Source organism: Orcinus orca, chromosome 4 (genome assembly GCF_937001465.1).
Source record: "Orcinus orca chromosome 4, mOrcOrc1.1, whole genome shotgun sequence".
NCBI classification, from domain to species: Eukaryota; Metazoa; Chordata; class Mammalia; order Artiodactyla; family Delphinidae; genus Orcinus; species Orcinus orca.
In genome coordinates this window covers 123,470,157-123,496,462 of record NC_064562.1, presented here as the reverse complement: position 1 = coordinate 123,496,462, position 26,306 = coordinate 123,470,157, and the positions used below count along the sequence as shown (strand labels likewise).

The window sequence follows — 26,306 nt, the reverse complement described above, 5'->3', positions numbered from 1 at the left end:
TTAATCCTTACTTTTACAGGTAAAACAATTCCATCCTCATCAGCTTTTTCTCGAAGAACCCATTTTCCATATCCTTGGTTATCTGGTTACTTTTCCCTGGATCTTTTCCCCATTCCCACTTTTCTCTCAAAACAAGAAAAGCAGTTAGGTCTCAGTGAAGTTTCTTCCACACCCCACCCGGAAGCACTCCCACTTCTTCTAACTCTTGCGTTCTTTTCTTTAGTTTGGGCAATTCCATCAAAAACATAACCAGACACTTTTGAATTCCTAAGAGAAGAGATCTGAACACAAATCAAAGATGACAACTAAACCCCTAAAATCATAATAGCCTTATTAAGTGTATGGAGGGTCTGCAAACCACATGAGCTCCCCTGGAGAACATGCTGTTTACCTGTGAATTAACAGCTTTGCTATGAGATAGGCTCTCTGCTCATCTGCCCTAAGAGATTATACTGTTATATGCAATATAGAAGGGGGTTGAGCAGAATGCTGTGATGAAGATACTTAAATCAGTTGCTTTTTCGTGTGTTATTTTAGTTGTGAGAAAGTCGGATAAGTCAAGCTCTTTCTGAGACCCCAGAGATCAAAGAGAATTCAGTTAAGGGCAATCGTTTGAAGAGCAACAACTATACTCTTCTTTACCAGAAATTCTGTGAAATGTAGGTTTGGCACACTTATTTCTGTCATTCTTATTCACATTTCAAATGCCAAGGAAATCTGTTGGAAAATGTTGATTTGACCACTAAAACTTGAATGGCCTGGTGTTTTGCAACAGAGTGTACCATGGAGCAAACTGAAGGTCTATCTTGATGTTATTGACCAGTATCACAATGGTCACACCAGTCACGCCCCTCAAAAGTTACAGAACAAATAAATACAACTGTGAATGCTTGGTAGTCAAACTAAAATAGAGACTCTATTCTGTTTAATCAGAGGGACCATGCCTCAGGACTGAAAGGAGTGCTATAAATCCAAGATTCATAAATCCCTATCTATTTCTTTATCACATGCCCTTGTGTGCCTTACTACTCAAAGTGTGGTCCTTATACCTGCAGCGTGGGCATCACTGGGGAACTTGTGGGAAATGCAGAATCTCTGGCCCCAACTCCAATTTATTAAATCTGCATTTAACAAGATTTCCAAGAGATCTGTATGCATATTAAAGTTTGAGGACTATTGCTTAATAGGTGTGTGTGTGTGTGTGTGTGTGTGTGTGTGTGTGTGTATAAATGTTACCTGTAAAATGATTTGTCTCTTAAGCTCCCTCACCAGGAAGTTAAAAACACTAGTTTAACAAAAATATACCAGTTACAACTCTCTTGTAAAGCCACTGGCAAAGTCTTTTGTCTTTAGATTCACAGGACGGCCTATTGCATTAAAGCCAGGAGAACAAGAGTTAAAAGACGGCTCTTGGCAAAACATCAGATATTCCTATCCATGTCTTACCTTGTCTCGTGAGGAATCTCCCTAGAATTGGCTTCTTTATTTCACTCACTTTTCTACCATTTAGAGTCTAGAAAAACTTCAAAGGAGGGCCAGGTGTTCTAAGATTCACAGCTGTTTATTATTTTAATTAATTTACTGAAAGAGTATAGTTCCCAAGCAGTCCTGAGGAGATTCTGAACACGATGGGAAGAGCAAGCAGCCTACGTGTATATACCCCCAGGATCAACTCTGCAACTCACAGCAAGTGAACTTGGAAAACGTGGCAGGAGGGGAGAAGATTTCATTACCAAAAGTTCTTGGAAACGTCTTTCACCTGTTCAAATTAACACAAGGCTAGAACTGTGGGGATCTAACTTGCGGTGAATTACCTTTCTTTGAAAAGCTGCATGACTTCCAAACCAGCCTGTGGTTTAGTTTTCCATGACGTCAGGCACTGGGCTGAACTTCACTGTTAGAACATTTTAGGAATAGAGGCATGGGGTCTGATGGACAAGGGCAGATATCTAAAGACTAGGTTTCAAAGGATATGGGAACAATTTCTCCCAATTCTAGCTTATTTTCACTGGGGACACAACAGCAATTGGTAGCAATTCTTGCTAGTTCCCCAACCTATCCCTTTCAAGAAAGTACTTATATATTTTCAGGCATCTTAGGGAATCATTTGTAAACGGGCTCTTAAATTTCCCCTTTCTTGTTTTTTCTGCCTAGCATATGTTGTGTAGTGGTATCTGCAGAGAACAGTCTGAAGACCAGTACTGGACATGATTCCTTAGAGTAGTGCTTCCTAAAACGTGGACCAGAAATCATCTGTATCAGAACCATCTGCAGTGCTTGTTACAATGCAACTCATGAGTCTCCAGATCTACTAAATCAGAATCCATGGAAGTTAGGTCTTAGAATCTACATTTTTAACAAGCTCCTGGGAGATGTTACATGTATACTACTGTTTACAATTTAAAATCAGCTGAATTTTGGATTATGAGAGCAACCCAGCCTATGAAGTATTCCATAACTATCTCCAACATTTAGGTAGGGGTATGAGTGAGCCTGAGCTGTCTTACCATCTTGGTAAGAAGCCAAGGTGTTAGGGGAAAAGCAAAGTGTATCCGTGGATATGTGCTGGTGATTTAAATTGAGGACTGATGGATCTCCAACCCAGGTCCCCTCCGCCCAGTGAAAAGACATTTCCACAACCAACCATAGCACCCAGAAGGTTCTCTGAAAATTTGGGATTAGAACAATCACTGTCAGAAAGAAGTGGGACGTCCTCTAGGTGGTTTGTAGAAATTCCTAAAGGAATACACAACATTCCAATTACCTACCTCTCAGTCCATGCCTGAATTCACTTTGCCGCTGATTTTCATATCTTGCGTTGTTTTAGAATTTGCAGCGCCACCAGAATTATGCTCCCATTTGCTGGTTTCTATGCCGAGAAATGATAAGGTTTAAATTTTCCATCCAGATGAGTAACAGACAGTTCTGGTTGAGTGCGCCTATTCAGCAAGCTCTAAATTCACTGTGCTCTTGTCTTATTGGTGTTTCTTTTGTCTTTCCCTGGTAGAAAGGAAACATTTATTTGAATAGTAGAATAGGAAGGTGATCCAGAAAGAGAACCATCACAACATTCAATGTTTAGAGATTACTATTAATGCACATTTTAATTTAAGCTCCAAAGACGACAGATGAATCAAGCAGTGCACGTTTGTGTGTGTGTGTGTGTGTGTGTGTGTGTGTGCGCGTGCGGTATGCGGGCCTCTCACTGTTGTGGCCTCTCCCGCCATGGAGCATAGGCTCCGGACGTGCAGGCTCAGCGGCCATGGCTCACGGGCCCAGCCACTCCGTGGCATGTGGGATCCTCCCGGACCAGGGCACGAACCCGCGTCCCCTGCATCAGTAGGCGGACTCTGAACCACTGCGCCACCAGGGAAGCCCAAGCAGTACACATTTTAAACCACTTTTATAGTAAAAGAGTTCTCTTTAAATTCTGTTTCTTATCAACATAAGTTCAGTCTTCCATTGAAATCAGCAATGATGTAACAGATTTCTAGCAGGGTTTTTCCACCAACCTATACACCCAGCCCAGATTCATAAGCCATCATCTTGACACCTACATATTATGATCAATAGTTAACCATCTCATGTTTCACTTAATGCGAGATTTCCTCTTTGAGTCCTGTATTTTAAAAAAAAATACACAAAGGATTAAGTTTCGCTTCAAAGGAGTAATAAAAGGAATGTTATGTTTGGTGCAAGAACTAAATGATTTCCAACCTCCTGAAAAACAGACAGCCATAGGTATACGACCAGGCTCCTAATAGGTAGCCATCAATTCTTTTTCCCTAAAATGACCGACTGTCGCCCCTATAAACTACAAAACTAACTACACTCAGAATGAAGTAAGGTTGGCATTTGCGTGACAGGAAGTGAACATATGAACTTTGAGTGACATGTAGCCACTCTCACTTACATTTATTTTTTGTGTGTGTGGTATGCGGGCCTCTCAGTGTTGTGGCCTCTCCCGTTGCGGAGCACAGGCTCCAGACACACAGGCCCAGCAGCCATGATTCACGGGCCCAGCCACTCCGTGGCATGTGGGATCTTCCTGGGCCAGGGCAGGAACCCATGTCCCCTGCATCAGCAGGAGGACTCTCAACCACTGCGCCAGCAGGGAAGCCCTCTCACTTACATTTTAACCCTTTGTTCTTTGTGCTCTCAACATCATTGATATGCAAACAGAGATGGATGCTGGATGCCCCTCCCCCGCCCAAATTTCAGTCACTCCACAGAGCTGCCTGTTCAGTGTCTGGGCCTGCGCCTCTGGAGCCTGTGCTCCGCAACGGGAGAGGCCACAGCAGTGAGAGCCCCGCGTACCGCAAAAAACAAAAACAAACGCCAAAAAAAGGCATATAATGGAGGAGTTAATATGGCGGAGGAGTAGGAGGACGTGGACTTCATCTCTCGCCACGGATGCATCAGGAATACATTTACAGATGGAACAATTCTCACAGAACACCGGCTGAACACTAGCAGAAGACCTCAGACACTGGAAATGACTATAAAAATCCCTGCATAACTGGGTAGGACGAAAAAAAGAAGGGAGAAGGAGGAGGAGAAGAAGCAGGACAGGACCTGCACCCTGGGGCAGGGGAGCTGAAACAGAGGAGAGATTCCCAAATTTGGGGGAGACCCCCTCTCTGACCAGGAGATCAATCGGGACAAAATATCTGAGGCTGTTGGAAGAGGGTGAAGCGGCCACTCTGTGGCAGACGGGACAGAGTGAGAAATACACAGATGGTCCGTACCATGGCCCTACGTGCCCCAGACTGGGACATGTGTTCACAGGTGTGCGAGGGGGCTGGGAGCTGGAGCGTGGGGATTGGAGAACAGGCCCGGGGTGAGAACTGCTGTTGGCTGTGGGGAGACAGACTGAGGAGATGGGAGGGAGGAAATCCACAGCAGGGAATGCCTTCGGAGGAAGACTGGACGGCCATGGAAGCAGGGCACTATTGCTGACTCACATGCAGGGGGAGGAGCCGCTATTGTAGCCTCGCTCTCCCCACACACCGGCGCCTGCCGACGACAATAAAAGAAGCCTGCTCAGGGCTGGCCCTTGGGTGCCGGCTGCCGGGTGCCAGAAAAACTCCAGCCATGGCTGGCCCTCATGTGCCTTATGCGGGGTGCCAGAAAAGGCCCTCACTTGGGCCATAGCTCTTGCACCCGTGGCTGCTGGCTTCCCTGTGCATTTGGCGCCATGGGGGCTCCCGCGATCCAAGCAGTCATACCACCTCTGCACCAGGCAGCCTCAGGAACAGACTCCTGTGGGTGGACCACATGCAGAGGTGAGGATAAACCCCAAGCTGAACCCCAGGGACGGGGCGACTAAGGAAGAAGATCGAAAATTTTCCATCAGCTGTACAAGCTGCGGGTTAAATCCCCACGATCAGCTAGGCAGACCCTGCATCTATGGAATATCTGAGTAGACAGTGAGTGTTCCCACAAATGAAAACGGGCTAGCTCGGGCAGCTGTGGACTTTGGGGTCAGCACACACAGAACTGGGCCAGATCAGAGCCTGAGGGGTCCCCACAGGGCCCACAGTGGGTCCAGAGAGCAGACCAGAGGCAGAGGAGGGCCTCCCAGGGAGGCGGAGGGGGGCTGTGGCTCACATGGTAAGGGAGTGGAGACCCCAGGGAAACATCATTATTACTATTCATTTTATTATGTTTTGATTCATTCTGTTGTTGGTTCTGGCTTTTTTTTGTTGTTTGTTGTTTTAGTATTTTTTTAATTTAGTCTTTTGGTATCTTTGTGTCATAACATATTTTTTATTTTAATTTTTTTTATATATTACTATTTTTACTTTGCTTTTCTGTTGTTCTGCGTTCTTTTCCCTTATTTTTTACTTCTTTTTCTTTAATATATATATATATTTATATTTCCATTTCTACTTTGCTTTTCTGTTGTTCTGTTTTTTCTGTTTTTATTTTATTTATTTATTTAATCATTTTGATCAGTTGCTTCTGTTTCCTTGCTTTATTCTTCAGTTGGCACACAGCTTTGGTTATGTTTTTAGGTTTTTTGTTTTTCTTAGTTCTGATTCTAATTGTTTGATTTTATTTTGGGGTTCTTCTGTTTGGTTGTTTGCTTGCTTTTTGTTTTATTTGGTTCTGTTTTTGTTCTTTTGTGTGTGTGTGTGTTTCCTTGTTTCTGTTTTTGTTTGTTTGATTTTGTTTTTACCATTTCTCTGGGGTTTTGTTTGGCTTTTTTTTCTTCTTACTTTTATATATATATATTTTTTCTTTTTTAATATTTCCTTTTAAAAATTTATTTATTTATTCATTTTTGGCTGTGTTAGGCTTCGTTGCTGCGTATGGGCTTTCTCTAGTTGCGATGAGCAGGGAGCGACTCTTTGTTGCAGTGCGCGGGCTTCTCATTGCAGTGGCTTCTCTTGTTGTGGAGCACAGGCTCTAGGCACGCGGGCTTCAGTAGCTGTGGCACACAAGCCCAGTAGCTGTGGCTCGCAGACTCTAGAGCGCAGGCTCAGTAGTTGTGGTACACAGGCTTAGTTGCTCCGTGGCATGTGGGATCTTCCCGGACCAGGGCTCAAACCCATGTCCCCTGCATTGGCAGATGGATTCTTAACCACTGTGCCACCAGGGAAGTCCTATTTTTTTATATTTCTATTTCTACATTGCTTTTCTGTTGTTCTGTCTTATTTCCCCTTTCACTTTTCCTTTTTCTTTTTCTTTTCTATCATTTTTTGTTGGTTTGTTTTGTTTCTTTGCTTCATTCTTCCGTTGGCACTCTGCTTTGGTTTTGTTTTATGGTTTCGTGTTTTGTTAGTTTTCCTTGATTTTGTTTTGGGGCTCTCCTGTTTGTCTGGTTGTTCTCTTGCTTTTTGTTTTATTTGATTCTGTTTTTGTTTCTTTTGTGTGTGTGCCTGTTTCCTTGTTTCTGTTTTTGTTTGATTATACTTTTTACCATTTGTCTGGGGTTTCGTTAGTCTTTTTTTTTCAATTTCCTTTATTGCTGGGACGAGCAACTTACAGGTCTTTGTTCTTCGACCAGAAGTTAGGCCTGGGGCTCTGGAGTGGGAGCGCACTGAGTCCAGGATGCTAGATGACTAGGGAAGATTAATCACCGAGAGCTCTCATGGACGCCTCTATCTGAATCCAAGACCCAGCTCCACCCAACTGCCTGCTGCTCCCAGTGCTGGATGCCTCACACCAAACAACAAACAGGAGAGGAACACGAACCCACCCATCAGCACACAGGCTACCAAAAGACATACTAGGCTCACAGACACCCCAAAACACACCACCTGACATGGCCCTGCTCATCAGAGGAAAAAGACTCAGCTCCACCCACTAGAATGCAGGCACCAGTCCCCCCCATCAGGAAGCCTATGCAAGACACTGGACCAACCCAACCACCGGGGACAGAGAACAGAAGCAAGGGAAACTACGATCCTGCAGCCTAGGTAAAGGAGACCTCAAATACTGTAAATTAGACAAAATGAGAAGACAGAGAAATATCTTGCAGGCAAAAGAGCAAGATAAAACCTCACAAGGCCAAATAAATGAAGAGGAAATAGGCAAACTACGTGAAAAAGAATTCAGAGTAATGATAGTAAAGATAATCCCAAATCTCAGAAATAGAACAGAGAAAATACAAGAAACGTTTAACAAGGACCTAGAAGAACTAAACAGCAAACAAACAGTAGTGAACAACACAATAGCTGAAACTAAAAAGACTCTAGAAGGAATCAACAGCAGAATAACTGAGGCAGAAGAACAGATAAGTGAGGTGGAAGACAGAATGGTGGAAATAACTGTCGCAGAGCAGAATAAAGAAAATAGAATGAAAAGAATGGAGGACAGTCACAGAGACCTCTGGGACAACATTAAGCACACCAACATTTGAATTATAGGCGACCTAGAAGAAGAAGAAAAAGAGAAAGGATCTGAGAAAATATTTGAGGAGATTATAGTTGAAAACTTCCCTAACATGGAAAAGGAAATAGCCACCCAAGTCCAGGAAGCACAGAGAGTCCCATACAGAAGAAACACACCAAGACACATATTAATCAAACTATCAAAAATTAAACACAAAGAAAAAATATTAAAAGCAGTAAGGGAAAAGCAACAAATGAATCCCCATAAGGTTATCAGCCGATCTTTCAGCAGAAACTCTGCAGGCCAGAAGGGAGTGGCAGGACATATTGAAAGTGATGAAAGGGAAAAATCTACAACCAAGATTACTCTACCCAGCGATGATCTCATTCAGATTTGATGGAGAAATAAAAAGCTTTACAGACAAGCAAAAGTTAAGAGAATTCAGCACCACCAAACCAGCTTTATGAAAAATGATAAAGGAACTTCTCTAGGCAGGAAACACAAGAGAAGGAAAAGACCTACAAAACCAAACACAAAACAATTAAGAAAATGGTAATAGGAACAGACATATCAATAATTACCTTAAATATAAATGGATTAAATGCACCAACCAAAAGACACAGACTGGCTGCATGGATACAAAAACAAGACCTGTAGATATGCTGTCTACAAGAGACCCACTTTAGACCTAGGGACACATACAGACTGAAAGTGAGGGGATGGAAAAAGATATTCCATGCAAATGGAAATCAAAAGAAAGCTGGAGCAGCAATACTCATATTAGACAAAAGAGACATTAAAATAAAGACTATTACAAGAGACAAGGAAGGACACTACATAATGATCAAGGGATCAATCCAAGAAGAAGATGTAACAATTGTAAATATCTATGCACCCAATATAAGAGCACCTCAATACATAAGGCAAATGCTAACAGCCATAAAAGGGGAAATTGACAATAACACAATAATAGTAGGGAACTTTAACACCCCACTTACACCAATGGACAGATCATCCAAACAGTAAATAAATAAGGAAACACAAGCTTTAAAAGAAACATTAGACCCAATGGACTTAATCAATATTTATAGGACATTCCATCCAAAAACAACAGAATACAATTTCTTCTCAAGTGCACAAGGAACATTCTCCAGGATAGATCACATCTTGGGTCACAAATCAAGCCTTGGTAAATTAAGAAAATTGAAATTATATCAAGCATCTTTTCCGACCACAGCGCTATGAGACTAGATATCAATTTCAGGGAAAAAAAAACTGTAAAAAATACAAACACATGGAGGCTAAACAATATGCTACTAAACAACCAAGATATCACTGAAGAAGTCAAAGAGGAAATCAAAAAATACTTAGAAACAAATGATAATGAAAACGTTATGACCCAAAACCAATGGGATGCAGCAAAAGCAGTTCTAAGAGGGAAGTTTATAGCAATAAAATCCTACCTCAAGAAACAAGAAAAATCTCAAATAAACAACCTAACCTTACACCTAAAGCAATTAAAGAAAGAAGAACAAAAAAACCCAAAGTTAGCAGAAGGAAAGAAATCATAAAGATAAGATCAGAAATAGGGCTTCCCTGGTGGCGCAGTGGTTGAGAGTCCGCCTGCCGATGCAGGGGACACAGGTTCGTGCCCCAGTCCAGGAAGATCCCACATGCCGCAGAGCGGCTAAGGCCCGTGAGCCATGGCCACTGAGCCTGTGCGTCCGGAGCCTATGTTCCGCAACGGGAGAGGCCACAACAGTGAGAGGCCCACATACCGCAAAAAAAAAAAAAGATCAGAAATAAATGAAAAAGAAATGAAGGAAACAATAGCAAAGATCAATAAAACTAAAAGCTGGTTCTTTGAGAAGATAAACAAAATTGATAAACCATTAGCCAGACTCATCAGGAAAAAAATGGAGAAGACTCAAATCAACAAAATTAGAAATGAAAAAGGAGAAGTAACAACTGACAGGGCAGAAATAAAAAGGATCATGAGAGACTACTACAAGCAACTATATGCCAATAAAATGGACAACCTGGAGGAAACAGACAAATTCTTAAAAACGTACAACCTTCCAAGACTGAACCAGGAAGAAACAGAAATATGAACAGACCAATCACAGGCACTGAAATTGAAACTGTGATTAAAAATCTTCCAACAAAAAAAAGCCCAGGGCCAGATGGCTTCACAGGCGAATTCTATCAAACATTTAGAGAAGAGCTAACACCTATACTTCTCAAATTCTTCCAAAATACAGCAAAAGGAGGAACACTCCCAAACTCATTCTACAACGCCACCATCACCCTGATACCAAAACGAGACAAAGATCTCACAAAGAAAAGAAAATTACAGGCCAATATCATTGATGAACACTGATGCAAAAATCCTCAACATAATACTAGCAAACAGAATCCAACAGCACATTAAAAGGATCATACACCATGATCAAGTGGGGTTTATCCCAGGAATGCAAGGATTCTTCAATATATGCAAATCAATCAATGTGATACACCATACTAACAAATTAAAGGATAAAAACCATATGATAATCTCGATAGATGCAGAAAAAGCTTTAGACACAATTCAGCACCTGTTTATGATAAAAACTCTCCAGAAAGAGGGCATAGAGGGAACTTACCCCAACATAATAAAAGCCATATATGACAAACCCACAGCCAACATCCTGCTCAATGGTGAAAACCTGAAACCATTTCCAGTAAGATCAGGAACAAGATGAGGGTGCCCACTCTCACCACTATTATTCAACATAGTTTTGGAAGTTTTAGCCATGGCAAACAGAGAAGAAAAAGAAATAAAAGGAATACAAATTGGAAAAGAAGAAGTAAAACTGCCACTGTTTGCAGATGACATGATACTATACATAGAAAATCCTAAAGATGCCACCAGAAAACTACTAGAGCTAATCAATGAATTTGGTAAAGTAGCAGGATAAAAAATTAATGCATAGAAATGTCTTACATTCCTATACACTAACAACGAAAGATCAGAAAGAGAAATTAAGGAAACACTACCATTTACCATTGCAAAAGAAAGAATAAAATACCTAGGAATAAACCTACCTAAGGAGGCAAAAGACCTGTATGCAGAAAACTATAAGACACTGATGAAAGAAATCAAAGATGATACAAAAAGATGGAGAGATATACCATGTTCTTGGATTAGAAGAATCAACATTGTGAAAATGACTATACTATCCTAGCAATCTACAGATTCAATGTAATCCCTATCAAATTACCAATGACATTTTTCACAGAACTAGAACAAGAAATTTTACAAGTTGTTTGGAAACACAGAAGACCCCAAAGAGCCAAAGCAATCTTGAGAAAGAAAAACAGAGCTGGAGGAATCAGGCTCCCTGTCTTCAGACTATACTGCAAAGCTACATTAATCAAGACAGTATGGTACTGGCACAAAAACAGAAATATAGATCAATGGAACAGAACAGAAAGCCCAGAGATAAACCCACGCACATATGGTCACCTTATCTTTGCAAAGGAGTCAAGAATATACAATGGAGAAAAGACAGTCTCTTCAATAAGTGGTGCTGGAAAAACTGGACAGCCACATGTAAAAGAATGAAATTAGAACACTCCCTAACACCATACACAAAAATAAACTCAAAATGGATTAAAGACCTAAATATAAGGCCAGACACTATAAAACTCTTAGAGGAAAGCATAGGCAGAACACTCTATGACATAAATCACAGCAAGATCCGTTTTGTCCCACCTCCTAGAGTAATGGAAATAAAAACACAAATAAACAAATGGGACCTAATGAAACTTAGAAGCTTTTGCACAGCAAAGGAAACCATAAACAAGACCAAAGGACAACCCTCAGAATGGGAGAAAATATTTGCAAATGAAGCAACTGACAAAGGATTAATCTCTAAAATACACAAGCAGCTTATGAAGCTCAATATCAAATAAACAACCCAATCCAAAAATGGGCAGAAGACCTAAACAGACATTTCTCCAAAGAAGACATACAGATTGCCCACAAACACATGCAAAGATGCTCAACATCACTAATTATTAGAGAAATGCAAATCAAAACTGCAATAAGATATCACCTCACACTGGTCAGAATGGCCATCATCAAAAATTTAGAAACAATAATGTTGGAGAGGGTGTGGAGAAAAGGGAACCCTCTTGCACTGTTGGTGGGAATGTAAATGGATACAGCCACTATGGAGAACAGTATGGAGGTTCCTTAAAAAACTAAAAATAGGGCTTCCCTGGTGGCACAGTGGTTGAGAGTCTGCCTGCCGATGCAGGGGACATGGGTTCATGCCCCGGTCCGGGAAGATCCCACATGCCGCGGAGCGGCTGGGCCCGTGAGCCATGGCCACTGGGCCTGTGCGTCTGGAGCTAGTGCTTCACTAGGGGAGATGCCACAACAGTGAGAGGCCCGCGTACTGAGAAAAAAAAAAAAAAAAACTAAAAGTAGAACCACCACATGACCCCGAAATCTCACTGCTGGCATATACCCTGAGAAAACCATAATTCAAAAAGACACATGTACCCCAGTGTTCATTGCAGCACTGTTTACAATAGCCAGGACATGGAAGCAACCTAAACGTCCATTGACAGATGAATGGATAAAGAAGATGTGGCACACATATACAATGGAATATTACTTGACCATAAAAAGGAACAAAATTGAGTTATTTGTAGTGAGGTGGATGGACCTAGAGTCTGTCATACAGAGTGAAGTTAAGTCAGAAAGAGAAAAACAAATACTGTATGCTAACACATATACATGGAGTCTAAAAAAATGGTACTGATGAACCTAGGGGCAGGACAGGAATAAAGACGCAGATGTAGAGAATGGACTTGAGGACACGGTGGGGTAAGGGGAAGCTGGGATGAAGTAAGAGAGTAGCATTGACATATATGCAGTACCAAATGTAAAATGGATGGCTAGTGGGAAGCTGCTGCATAGCACAGGGAGATCCACTAGAGGCTTTGTGATGACGTAGAGGGGTGGGATAGAGAGGGTGGGAGGGAGACTCAAAAGGGAGGGGTATGGAGATATATGTATACATATAGCTGATTCACTTTGTTGTACAGCAGAAAGTAACACAACATTGTAAAGCAATTATACTCCAATAAAGATGTGGAAAAAGAAAAGGCATATAATGGTGGTTTTCACTCCTTTTTGTTGTAAGCAGCCATTGACTCAATGCCTGGATCCATTCGTTCATTAGGAGTTATAAAATCGTCGCGTTCTAATCTATCATTTTGTTTTCATTTGTTGGCTGTAATAATTTTATAAGGAGATACCTAGTGGTATGGTTCACAAAGGAGAAGCAGATAAATGCTTGATTCTTTCCTTTCATCTACCCAGTTTTTAAATAAATGAATTGGTACTTATTATCTTCAAAAGGTAACCAACTAGTGCCATATAATGTTTTTTTATATATATATATATATATATATATAATTATGAATGCCCAGATTTAAAGATATTTGATGGATTTCAAGTCTTTGCAATTCTTATCCATTTTGAAGCTCAAACTGGTCAGTGAGAGCTTTGTCTTCAAGTTGGTTCTCAAGTCCATTAGACATGACCCTCCAGTCTTTGAGAGCTTCTTTGCTGCCCGGTATTACAAGGCATTCCAGGCTCATCTTGTATCTCTTGCCTCAGACTTGGGATCAGCCATTTTCCAATAAATCCTAGTTTCTTTTAGAGAGAATGGTATTTCAAGACCACATCTGGGCCCTAGAGATATTCATTGTTTCTGAGTTGGTTATTGTTTCTAGACCTTTTATGTGAACAGAGCTAGGAAATACACACACAAGATATGCATGTATGTTTTTAAAATACAATACCTCATAAGCTCATGCTGATATTTCCAATACAAAACTAAGTCTGAAAGATTTTTACAGGGTTCATGGAACAATATTTATTGAGTTCTTCCATGCTGAATTTAAGTTTTGATGCCCTATTTACTTGAAATTCAGTTTTACTAGATATAAAATCTTGGCACACATTTTCTTTCCTTGAATGTCTTAAATATTTTATACCATTTTCTTCTGGCATAAAGCACTGCTGTTGACAAGACTGATGATAACCTACCTGGATTTTCCTTATATATCATATGCCTTCTTTGTCTATATATACAAAAGATTAGGGTTTTTTGTCTTTAAAGTTCAGTAATTTTATAAGAATTTTTCTTGATGTTGGTCATTCTAGATCAATATTCTAAGGTTCACAGTGTGCTTTTTAAAATGTAGTTTCAATTTTTCTTCTATTTCAGAAATATTTTCTGTAATTTTAGCATTTGTTTTATTCCTGTCCATTGGGTTTCTTCTTTAAGGACTCCTGTTATCTGCATGTTTAATCTTCTTTGCCTATCTTCAAATATCTGTCTCATTGTCTTGAATCTGTTTTTCATTTCTTTCCTCATTTTTTTTTGAATTAAAAATTTTTTTCTCCTTTTCACCTTCTATTTCTCTTAAGGAATTATCTCACATTTATTCACTCTTGCATTTCTTCTGATCTAATCTTCACTTTTTCTTTTACTTTTAATTATTTTTTGACACCTATTCCCTGATTTCTGAGTCTTTTAAATTGTGGTTTTTGCTGTTCCTTCATATTTTGAATAATTTTCTTAAAATATTTAGCTTGTTTTGAAATAGTACATTATCCTATTTATCTTTTTTGCATGTCTTTCTGGTATGTTTTATTGCCTATAGAGATATTATTCTTTTCTTGATTCTCTTTTTGCTTTCAGTCACTTTGTATAGAATTTGAACTCAATAATTTTCTGTTGCTAATTTTCATGTAAAATTATTTTCCTGAAATTTTTGGAAGAGAGTTGGTTCATAGAATTTTCTTACTTCACAGAGATCTCTCCTGTATTGTTTCTGTGAACTGTTTTTTATATATATATATATATATATATATATAAAATGACAGCTAGACCAGTCCTCCTTAAAACTGTCAAGATCATCAAAAACAAGGAAAGCCTAACATACTGTTATAGCCAAGAAGAGCCTAAGGAGGCATGATAACTAAATGTAATGCGGTATCCTGGATGGGATCCTAGAACAGGAAAAGGTAAAAACTTCGGAGATGTGAATACAGTAAAACTTAGGCAATAATAATATATTAATATCGGTTCATAAATTATAACAACTCTACCATATTAATATATAAGATGTTAAAGATGTTATTTAATAGGGAAACTGGGTGGGGAGTATATGGGAACTCTGTGCTATCTTCTCAATTTTTCTGTAAATCTAAAACCATTCTATTTTTTTACATTTTTTTTAACTTTTTTATTTAATTTTATTTATTTTTTATACAGCAGGTTCTTATTAGTTATCTATTTTATACACATCAGTATATACATGTCAATCCCAATCGCCCAACTCATCCCACCACAACCACCACCCCCGCCGCTTTCCCCCCTTGGTGTCCAAACGTTTGTTCTCTACATCTGTGTCTCTATTTCTGCCCTGCAAAAAAATAAAAAAGAAATAAAACCGTTCTGAAAAATAAAGTCTATTACACACAAACACACACCAAGTTTGCTGTCTAAGACTTCCTGGCTGTTTCCTCCACCCATCCACTTCTATCTGAACCTTCTCTTTCCTTCATCTCTTCAGTGTGAGGCCCTGCGCTGGAAGAGAGCTCTGGTGGGTCCGTTTCAAGAGCTCACAGAGGCTGTACTGCTCCAGTCACTTTAAGCCTTAACATGAGACCCTTGTATCACCAGCAACTGGGGTGGGCAAACACTTGACAAGATCAGCTGTTCTTATCAAGTTGACCTGCTTTAGTTCCAAGTTTCGTCTGTTTTGAGGTTCTTCAATTCTCATATTCATCAAATCCAGCCCCACTGCTTCCCTGTGTTTCCTCTCATACAGATGTCAGAAGGTACAGGTCTTACAGCTCATTTTTTAGGATTCACTGGTTTATCTTGTTTCCTTGCTTTTCATACATATTGTCCATAGATGGATTTTTAGTTTTATGATGTAGTTGCTCTATTTTTTCCTTATAGTTTTATATATATATATAGACAGTTTTGTTGAGCTATAACTCATACGGCATGCAATTTATCCTGTGCTTTTTGTGGGGAGTTTAGGAAGACCTCAAAATCATGCTGCCACCATTTTCCCAACATTCTAAAACCAAACTTTAAGGCAATCATCAACATCACAGGCTACTGAGATAATGAGGATTTTATTATGATAAAAGATCCAATGGCCTCTATAGACAGGCTAGAATGTGTTGTGGGTGGCAGGGATATGGTGCTATATTTTCCCATGTGTTTAGAAGTAGAAACCCTAGGGCTTCCTGTCACATGTGGTACATAACTAGTTCACAATTATTGACAGTGCTATGATGGCAGCTTTGGCAAGGACATTGAAAATCCATCAATCATTCCAATAATCTCATTAACTTTATTTATTGCCTGCATTTCTCCTAGTTGATCGGTCTTTGAGAAGTTAAAGGAAAAATACAAAAACATACACAAGTGTAATTTAGCCATCTTCTGCCAGGGCATGCGTACCTGTGTGGGATTTTCCTCCTCTTACCCAAGAAACACAGCTCGGCACTGGAGGAGGGAGGTCTCAATGATACAAAATCCAGGTGACACTGGAACAATCAACCCACTGTGAAACAATACCTTATATCCAGAAACCCATTTTTTAAAAGTTCTTTAAAAAAAAAAACCCAAACTCTCAAGGTTTCATCTGAGGTCCATTCTACCTTCCATGATTTGGGCAGCACACGGAGACCATGTTATTGGCCCAGGCCCCACGAGCCTGACTCTGCTAGTAACTCTGATAGACACTTTTCACAGGATCTGCTCATACAACAGTCTATAAGCTGCTAACTAAGCAAAATTATACTTGTTAGAAAGAATCCACTCAGCCTCCAGTGACTTCTTCCCCAAGGTGTTAATAAGTCTCACTATGAACACAAATTTCATTTATTCTGTCTGCCTCGCCCATTCTTTAGACAAAGTGCTAAAATGCAGCCAAGGAGAAGATGTACAAGGATCCTCACACAATCCACAGCCTGGATAATCACCCCCTAAATAAAGGACAACAGGCTTCATAGTATTTTATTTTCAAGCCGAAATTGGACCTTGTTGGAGTCAGACAGCGGCTCTTTCTCCCCAGAATGTTCTAAGGATGACAGGCCACCCTCAGAATGCCACCCTAACACAAACTGACCCCATACACACCACCAGTCATGGTTTGTTTTCTTAAATCGCAAACGTTTATTTTATTTCACTGCTCGATCAAAATTATTTATCTCATTTATCATACAGTTCCTGCCTAGTGTGTTTTGCCAGAACTAACATGCATGAAAATTATGTTAATGGGCCTTGGACTGGTTTTCACGTACTTCATATAATCAAGAAACTAAACAAACAGAAAGGGCTCTGAAAGGTACCCATTCTACTCGGAAGAACCACTTGCTCTTGGAAGACACGCTTTTGAGGAGAGTCACTGCCAAGGATCAAACCACCAGCAGTGCCCTTAGAAAAGACCTGTTTATTCAAAGAAGAAAACAGACTGAGAGACTTATCATTGTGCCCCACTCCATCAAGTGCTCTAGGTTTCCATTAACCAGTGGTGGTTTCATGGAGAGAGACCGGAAAGTGATTTGGAAAGGATTCTTCACACGAAAACTGACCCAGAGAAAAATTAAGTTTCGATCTTTGAGGAGAAGCCAGCTTGGTGAAAATCACCCATTGCTTTAGGAAATCAATGTGTGTTTACACAGGGATGTGACTATAGTGCTGGCCTGGTGGTCCACTTCCAAAACACACTGACGCAGGGAAAAGCCATATTATAAAGAGGTCTTTCTGCTACTTCTGAGAAATGAATATCCTAGGACTTAGTACAAGATGGACCCACATTTTCATAAATTTCCTCCATAAATAGGTCTTATAGAAAACTCCATTAAACTTGCTAAAGAACTGAAGTTCTGAGGAGCAGTTTTGAATAGCTTTGTGATATTGCTTTGAATATTTATATCTACATGCTATTTTTTATTAAACAACTGCAAAAAATTTCTTAAGAGCCAGGAATTGGGCTAAGTCTGGGATACAACAACTGCAAAAAAAACAAAAAACAAAAAACAAAAAACCCTATTGGTAATATCAAAAGAATGCTAAAATCAGATGAAATCTATGTGTCTAAAATGAAAAGAAAGACATTGATCTACTATGTTTAGTCTTAAATGATAGTATTAATTGATCCAGCAAACCTATGGAGTTGGACTTAGTGGTTAAAATGGCCAAAATACGTGACCTCAAAAGGAGATCAATATGTGATCTCAAAAGGAGATGCAATACGTGAAATGTGTAACTTTCGTTCGTATCTCAGACACCGCCCTGGACATGGGCATCATCTCTACCCCAGTGACAGGAGGATCTTTGTGCATTTCACAGGAGAAATGGTGCAGACTTCCAAGTTTTTATTTTTGTTTTGTTTTGTTTTTGTCTAATCTGTCTTCCATTGAGAACAAGAAGAATTTTGCTTCTTTAAGAAGGCAAAGATAACTAACAAGGACCTACTGTATAGCACAGGAAACTCTGCTCAATATTCTGCAATAACCTAAATGGGAAAAGAATTTGAAAAAGAATAGATACATGTACAATATATGTATAACTGAATCCCTTTGCTGTACACCTGAAACCAACACAACATTGTTAATCAACTATACTCCATTATAAAATAAAAATTAAAACAAACAAAAAGAATAAGAAGGCAAAAACACAGCTGGATGTCACCAAGCTCAGAAGACCAGGCTGTACATGTGAGAGGAGGCAGTGGGGCAGGTTGTGAAGCAGGGCCCTGGAGACTGCAAGCTGGCCAAGACTCTGCTAGCAAAGTCAGGGCTTGAAATATATGATCTCAATAAAGCAAGCACCCTCCAATAAACCACCTTCCCAACAGTTCAACCCCAGCTAAAACTCCACAATTGCAACTTCTGTTCTTTGACTCAAATTAAACAAGGCTTTGCCTATGGAAATTAAAATGTATACACCTGAAGAGAGGTGGCACATTAAAGTTAGCATTTATTTTGTACTTCAACGCAATACATGAGTCAAATTCTTTCTTTACTGTTTATTGTAACAGGAGCAGCTTGGTTTGGAGGGAGAATGGGGCAGAGGCAACAGCGGTGAGGTAGAGAAGGGGACAAGGGGTAAGAGGATCCCTGGGGTGGAAAGAGAAAATAAACCCTGACGGGGTGAAATAACAGAAATAGAAGAATAAATAGAAATGGAAGCCAAGTCATAACCGTACATTTTCCCCTTAGGCATTTCACTTACAGTCAGTCCTGCAAGTAGAACAAGAGAATAATCCCTCTCTACCCTGCTCAAACTTCTCATAAATATTAGGTCTATGAGTAAGCCACATTTTTAAAAAGATGCTGACCAACTGTTGTACGTCTAGAAAAGTATGACCAGGAGGATGAAAATCATGAAGGATATTTGAGACTAAGTATGTTTAGCTAGAGAAGATTTAGCAAAAGCATGATAATTAACTCAGGGTTTGCAAAGGGAAGGAAGACAAATAAAGATGTACACTTACAAGTGTTGCCATTGACAACACATATAGGACCAATGAAAGGAGATAAATTTGGGATCAGTGTAGAATATTCTAATATTCAGAATCATCAAAAGGGAAATGAACTGCTTCACAAAATAGGGCCCTACCTCTAGATGTATTCAAGAGTCAGCTGCTGAGTACTCAGAGCCATTATAGAAAGACATTAAATCAGTGAGAGCTCTCAATTGCAAGTGACAAAAACTAAATTATACGGCTTAAACAAAAAGGAAATGAATTGGTTCAATGTAATTCTAGATTCAGCCCAGAAGAATCCAGATGCTCAAATGATATCATTAAGAATCTCTCTCTATCACTCCAGTTCCACCTGCCTTTCTGTTGGCTTCATACTAAGATGGTGGCAAAGAGAACCTACAGCTTCAGTCTCACACTCCACCGACTAAGCAACAGGAGTGGAGTTTCCCATTTCTTGATAGCAGCAGTAATTTCTGGAATTCACTCTAGCTTGGGTCAAGTGCGTCCCCTGAACCTATTGCTATGGACATGGGAAAAGCAGCGATCGCATTAGTCAGAACTAAGTCAAGTGACCACGCTGCACAAATCTAGGCGGTCACGGGCATGCAGCACTCTCTTTGGCCAGGTCTGGGTCATGTGCACACCCTTAGAGCAGGAGTCAACAATCCCTCCCTCTTAAACCGTGGGGACCTAGACTTGCCGAGGGAGAATCAAAATGCTATTCATCAGTAAAAGAGGGAAGAGGTTTCAGGGCAGACAAAAATAACAGCTATCCTGTAATAGGGGTTCTTCATAGGATAGGAGACAGGCATACAGAACTTTTATATCCTTTCTCAGTTAAAAATTTTATTTGTTGACTTATAAGTCACACTTGCTAAGTCAGGAACTAGCAAGCAAACTACTTATTCTATCATTTAAAGCCAAACTGTTGACTTTTTAATTGACTTAATCCCTTAGATACTCAGTAATATTGACATAGAAAATGAATTTTCAAGGAATAGCCTGTTATTTATCTCCCATTATAAGATGTATGCAGACAGAAACCAGTGGTGTGCTGGCAAAATGGCTCTCTGTAAAATAAAGCCCTGACGTATAGTGTCCGCCAATTTCCATGGTGTAAGTACTGTCATGACGCCAATTTCAAGCTCTCTACCTGAGGTCCCTAAACAGAGTTGTGAAGAGACGTGAACGTTCTTGTTCCTGAGTTGCTGCCATCCAGCTCCAGCACATCACGTCACAAGGCTTAATAAATGTTCCAAGCCTGGGAAAAATAATCTCAGAGGATGAAGTCCAGGTTTTTAAAAAAAAAATTTCATTTGATCATAATAGAGTAAGAGATTATGGATTTTAAATATATTAGTATAATATATTTAAATTAAGTATATTAATTTCGCTGCAGTGGATTCTATTCACTATGACAGTGAACGTTTTCAACATGGTATGGAATTTCCTAGGGAGGTCTTCATAAAATAGTTCTCATTTCTTACGGTTTGATTTGAATGATCTTAAAGGAAAACAGAGGCATTGCTAGTTGATGGCTTATTATGATACCTCCAGACTTGTTTGAAAAGCCTAAGACCTGTCTCAACTGGTCCACTTTTTGTCCGAAAGAACCAAATCTAATGGGAAATAAAACATATGTCTATAATTTTATCAATTATCAATTTTATCAATTTTATCAATGACTTGACTTCTTTGTGATAAATACAAAAATCCCACAAAACCAAATACAACTGTGTATGAATGTCACATGACAGGCTTTCGGCAAGAAGGGAAGTGGCTATGAGGAACCGGTACAGAACACCGACAGGCGAGAACACTAAAGGTACCTCTAGCAGAGTTTCTTACTATGAGTCCTCCCAAAAGGCTTCAGTTCAAACTTCAAGCATCCTATATATCCCAGATAGACAATGGCATTATTTTAAAGGAATTGCTCGGGGAAAGCACTGGCCGCCATTTCATAAAGCTTGCGGACGCTGTCGCACGGGTGGATCCTGAGATGCCGAGGCCCGAGTCCTGAACTCCCGCGCGGGCTCCTCTAAGCCTGTTGTTCCTTTTAGATTCGCTTGGGCCTATGCGCCCTCAGAGCCAGCAGTTCGGGCTGGGTGGTACCGCGGCCTGGGCCTAGCGGTGTAACAGTAGCAACAGTGGCGGCAGCAACAGCCCTCGGCTTTCCGAATACCAGCACCGCAGGGGCCCCGAAAGCCCGCACAGGCGTTTAGAGAAAATGGCAGACGCTATTGTTATTGAAGCAATGCTGGAAGCTCTTTACAGAAGACTTGCCTAAGGACGGCTCACCTCCACTCCCATGAATTCGCCTTCGATTCCAGTGTGAACTGTCAATCATAAGGGTGAGACGTGTGACAGAGTGGCACCAAGCTCTTACAGTCCCGACCCCCCAACAGAAATGGGCGAGGATCTCAGGAATGGCATCGGTCACGGGAAATCCATAGTGGCTGGCTGCTAGCATGGCCACATGGGGCTTAGGCAGAAATAGAGCCATGGGACTGACCAAAGGGGCCATAGCACATGGAATAAAACTCAAAACAGGGCTTATTCATGTTTTATAGGAATTTTATTTAACCACTTCAACACTGTAAATCTGGATAACTTACTAACTGTATAAGAAAATAAAATTTAACACGTTAATATGCAAAAAAAAGGAATTGCTCATAATTCAACCTTTTGAAATTTTGTAAAAGAGTATGGATATATATATATATGTATATGTATATATTTCTCAGGGATTTTTTTTATCATATCCTGTTAGAATTTTGGAAATTGTTTTTGTCCTCACCATCAGCAGCCTCAACTATTTAACCATTTTGAACTGTGAAAAGGCAATTTCAATGCAACACTTGGTATTAGTAATAGTGTGGAACCCTTATTTTGTCGCAGGTGCTGCTCTATTTAATACGGGTCCTTTGATACATCCAGTCAACAAACAGTATCACACCAGACTGAGGTCTACAGGCCCAAAAAATGAGTTCCAAGAGGCATCCGAACAAGTAAGGCCTGAGTCAGAGCTCAGGAGCTGAAGCCAAAGCCGGGGTACACAGAATGAAAGATCAAGGGAGACGTGAGGCCTCCCAGGGAGGCCAGAAGAGGATCTGTCCCTGTGCTCTGGAGCTGTGTGAGCTGCTTGTTCCACTTAGCATGTCAGGGATAAAACAAATACAGAACATCCTTTTCAAAATCAGAAATCTGAATTTTAAAATGTGTGGATTTAAAAAAAATTCTGTGGGGAAGTTATTTTTAAGAAAACCATAAAACCCAGAAACCATAAAGGAAAAGATTGAATTTGTCTCAAAATTTTAAAATTCTATAGGAAAAAATACTAAAAATAAAGTAAAAAGACAAACTTGAATAAAACTCTTGTAATACATTCTGCTTGGTACAAAAAGATCTTTTATAAATCAGTAGAAAGAAAAGAAAAGAAAAAAAGAAAGGGAGGGAGGCAGGGAAGTAGGAAAGGAAGAAGTAAGAAAGGCAAAAGGAAAAATAAGCAAAGGACAAGCAAAAAGCTTCTCATAATTTTATATACATCACTCATAATTTTAAAATATAAGCATCACTTGTAATTTTAAAAACGCAAAATTTCCACAACAACGAAGTATCCTTTTTTAACCTGCACATCTCAAATTAAAGCAAGCATGTCAGCCAGTGTGTGGTGGCAGATAAATTATGCAGCTTTTCTTGAGGACAATATGGCAAAACATCAAAATTTTAAATCCTTTGACTTCACAATTTGATTGAAATCTGGAATTCAGAAAAATTAATGAAATTAGGATTTTGACTAAGGAAGAAGCAACCTACCTAGAAATGAACACTATTGTTCCTAGATGATTGATGATGTAATTTATGAGAATGTGAGCTTTCTTGGACTGGCCTGATGGATAGCAGGTCAACTTAGAAGAATATTTAAGAGCAGAGCTAATAAATTCTGCCCTGCTTTGATCTGTGACTTGCTTGAATTGGTTTTACCTTCGCCTTTCCCCAGACCGATCATTCTGTAGAAACCAAGGCTACTCAACACCCAGCATATCGCACAGGTGAGCAAGCTCTGTACCAGGGGCCAGGGAGGGGAGAGTTTAGTGTGAAGCAGGGTAATAGAAGAAGCAAATGCTATGTGACTGCATGGGTGCAAATGGTTTCACAGAAGAATATTACCTGGGCCTTGAACAATAGGAGAAATTGGAGAGCTGCAGAGGATTGGGAAGGGCATTCCAAGGGTAGGAAAGAGCCAGATCAGGTACCCAGAATGGCCAGGAAAATTTGAGACAAGTCTAGAACATATCGGAACAAGAGCAATAAGGTTCCTGGCACTTATCTACATCCATCAATAGACCAAGGAAAACAAAGTTCCTGGGTCTCAAGATATCTTATATTGGTGTGTCCCAAACTTTATACGTTTATGACTTTCCCTCAGAGTTTTTGTTGCATGGGCTGATAGACATATATACTCTAAATTTTTCCTTTTAAATCTATTCCTTTTCTCTTCAGCCCCATCTTAAGGAATAATATCTATGAAATAACAGACTTGGTATGTTAGAAATAGTTCTAATACATGTTAAGTAAATATATAGCTAACAAAATGTTTTCAAAAGTTCATTGTATACCATCTCATATCATACTGTGAACCAACAAAGAAACACATGTCCCACCTTGAGAAATGAGGGTCTTCAGAGATAGTCCCTTCAAACTGAGCAACGTGAAAGCTGTCATTTGTCCCTGTTTACATCACAAATGACAACCCAGACAAAACATGAACTGTTAAATTGAATATACCAGATGGCATTTTTAAACGATGCTGGAGCATAACTTAATACACTACAGTAGAATGGGAAATGAACATTTTGAGGGCAACTATTGTGTGTAGTCTGTGCACTCGTTATTTAAAATATCCTATGAATTCCTGTAATAACCTATAACGGAAAAGAATCTGAAAATTCTTTGCTATACACCTGAAATTAACACAATATTGTAAATCAACTATACCTCAATTTAAAAAAAATCCTCTGAATAGACGTAGAATTTTCACAAAATCAAATAATGTAATCAAGCAAGTAACCTCCTAATGCAAACACCTTCATATTCTAAAACCCTGACAACCTTATATTAAATATCATTTCAAAGTAGTTTGGGCTCAGTTTTGACTTCCAAACTTCGAGGAAGGTTGTTGAATCCCACTTAAAAGGATGACTATCCTCTAATGAGAAAGACCACAAGAAACAAGAAAAAAACAAAAATACAACCATCAGTTATCTTCCAACATTTACTAAAGGAGGAGAGGTTTCAAAATAGTGTGTCAGCTGGCTGGAATTGTGGCGTGCCTTCTCCTTTATCTGTTCATGTGCTTAAGGTCCACGTATTCATGTCTCTCACCAGCATAGTTTTCTGGGTGACCAAGGAAGATTTTTAACTAGATTATAAATGTGTCAGTATAAACCTCTCTTCATGGAAAACTAAATGACTTATCTTCCATTGGTCACTGAAAGGAATCAAGGAATCATGGTTGCCTTACTCTCCTGGTTAAATGGCTATGATTTGGGGGATCCGGGCTGATTCTGTTTCTATTCCCCTGTTTATCCCTACACCAAACAAAACCCCACTTCTTCATGCAGCCAGTGAGTCTGAAGTGGGACGGGTCTGGAGGTACCAGGAGAAGCATGTTCTGGGGCACTTGGAGAAAACGACTAAAATGATTCACAGTTTGGGAAACAGTCCTCACAACGAAAGAAGTAAAAGAATGTAGATATATTGTGCCTTAAGAGAAGAAGGCTGAGGGCAGAGATAGGAATCTATTCCTAAGGGAAAGGGATGACTGTTGACAGGCGAATGACAAGGATCTGGCGACCATAAGCTTACGAGTGGAGCCACACCGACCTCGACAGGAGATGCTTCTTGTGAGCTGCAATTCCCTGATGCCTTCTAGAACATTGCCAGTGTACAAGAGGCAGGGCAGCAAGCAGTGTAGGCACAGACTCTGAGCCTCAGTTTCCTTGCTTGTAAGATAACAATAATAGTGCCTATCTCATTAAGTGTTTATGAGGATTCTGTTTGTTATGATATGTAAAACGCTTGAACCAGCGTCTGGCACATAGTCAGTGCTACGTGTTTGCTATTGTGTTTTGTTAGTTTTACATTAACTGTAAGCACTTGCTCTATTTCCATCAAGATGAAGAAGTTTGGGGATTAAGTTAAAGTGCATGAAATCAAAGTGAGATGTCGCATATAACAAAATTAGTTATCAAGCAGGAATGGAAATTTTGTCCTTTGAGGTTGGCCTGATTTTGTTGTTCTTTGAGACAGTGTTTCTGAGTTGGTGTGAACAAATCCTTTCTAGAGGGTAGGGTGCATACAGGATGACCCATTGAGCTCTTCACACCAGCTGATTTGGTACCAACAATGTGACCACACCAGCCCTGGACAGAGAAATTTCTCCTAAATGTAGCTCATAAGAAACATCTCCTGTCAAGATCTATGTTGTTTTACTTGAGTGCATATGGCCAACAGACCTTTACTCTCTACCAGTCAATAAACATGTGTGATGGCGGCTCCCTCTATGGCAGGAGGGGGTGAAGAAGTGTCTCTGAATCCAAACTTTACAAAGGATGTGAGCAGGCTCTGTGTGTCTCTGCTGTCCATGTCAGTCAATAAAATTAGATCCTTACATCTCCCTTTCCTTGAAGGCATTTAATGAGTTACATATTCATTGCTTTAAGAAGCACACTCGAGTAACAATACAGCTTGTGGGCAGAAAAAAGAACTACTCAGGCTGGGTTTTGATGCCATAAAAACTTGGTGATAGGAAGTAACCTCAAACACTGGTGAAATCTTCTGAACGAAGTGGGAGTCTGCGTGCTGAAAGGCTGCAGGATCCCTTC

General features: G+C 39.9%; 1 long non-coding RNA gene across 1 annotated transcript in view; it reads right to left on the bottom strand.

Annotated features, from left to right (window-relative positions):
- Positions 1–26,306, bottom strand: part of LOC125964193 (uncharacterized) — a 131,226-nt gene that overhangs the window by 16,280 nt on the left and 88,640 nt on the right. Inside the window, exon 3 of the long non-coding RNA XR_007476934.1 lies at positions 2,769–3,000. This is a non-coding gene — a long non-coding RNA (uncharacterized LOC125964193). The remainder of the gene's footprint in view (positions 1–2,768; positions 3,001–26,306) is intronic.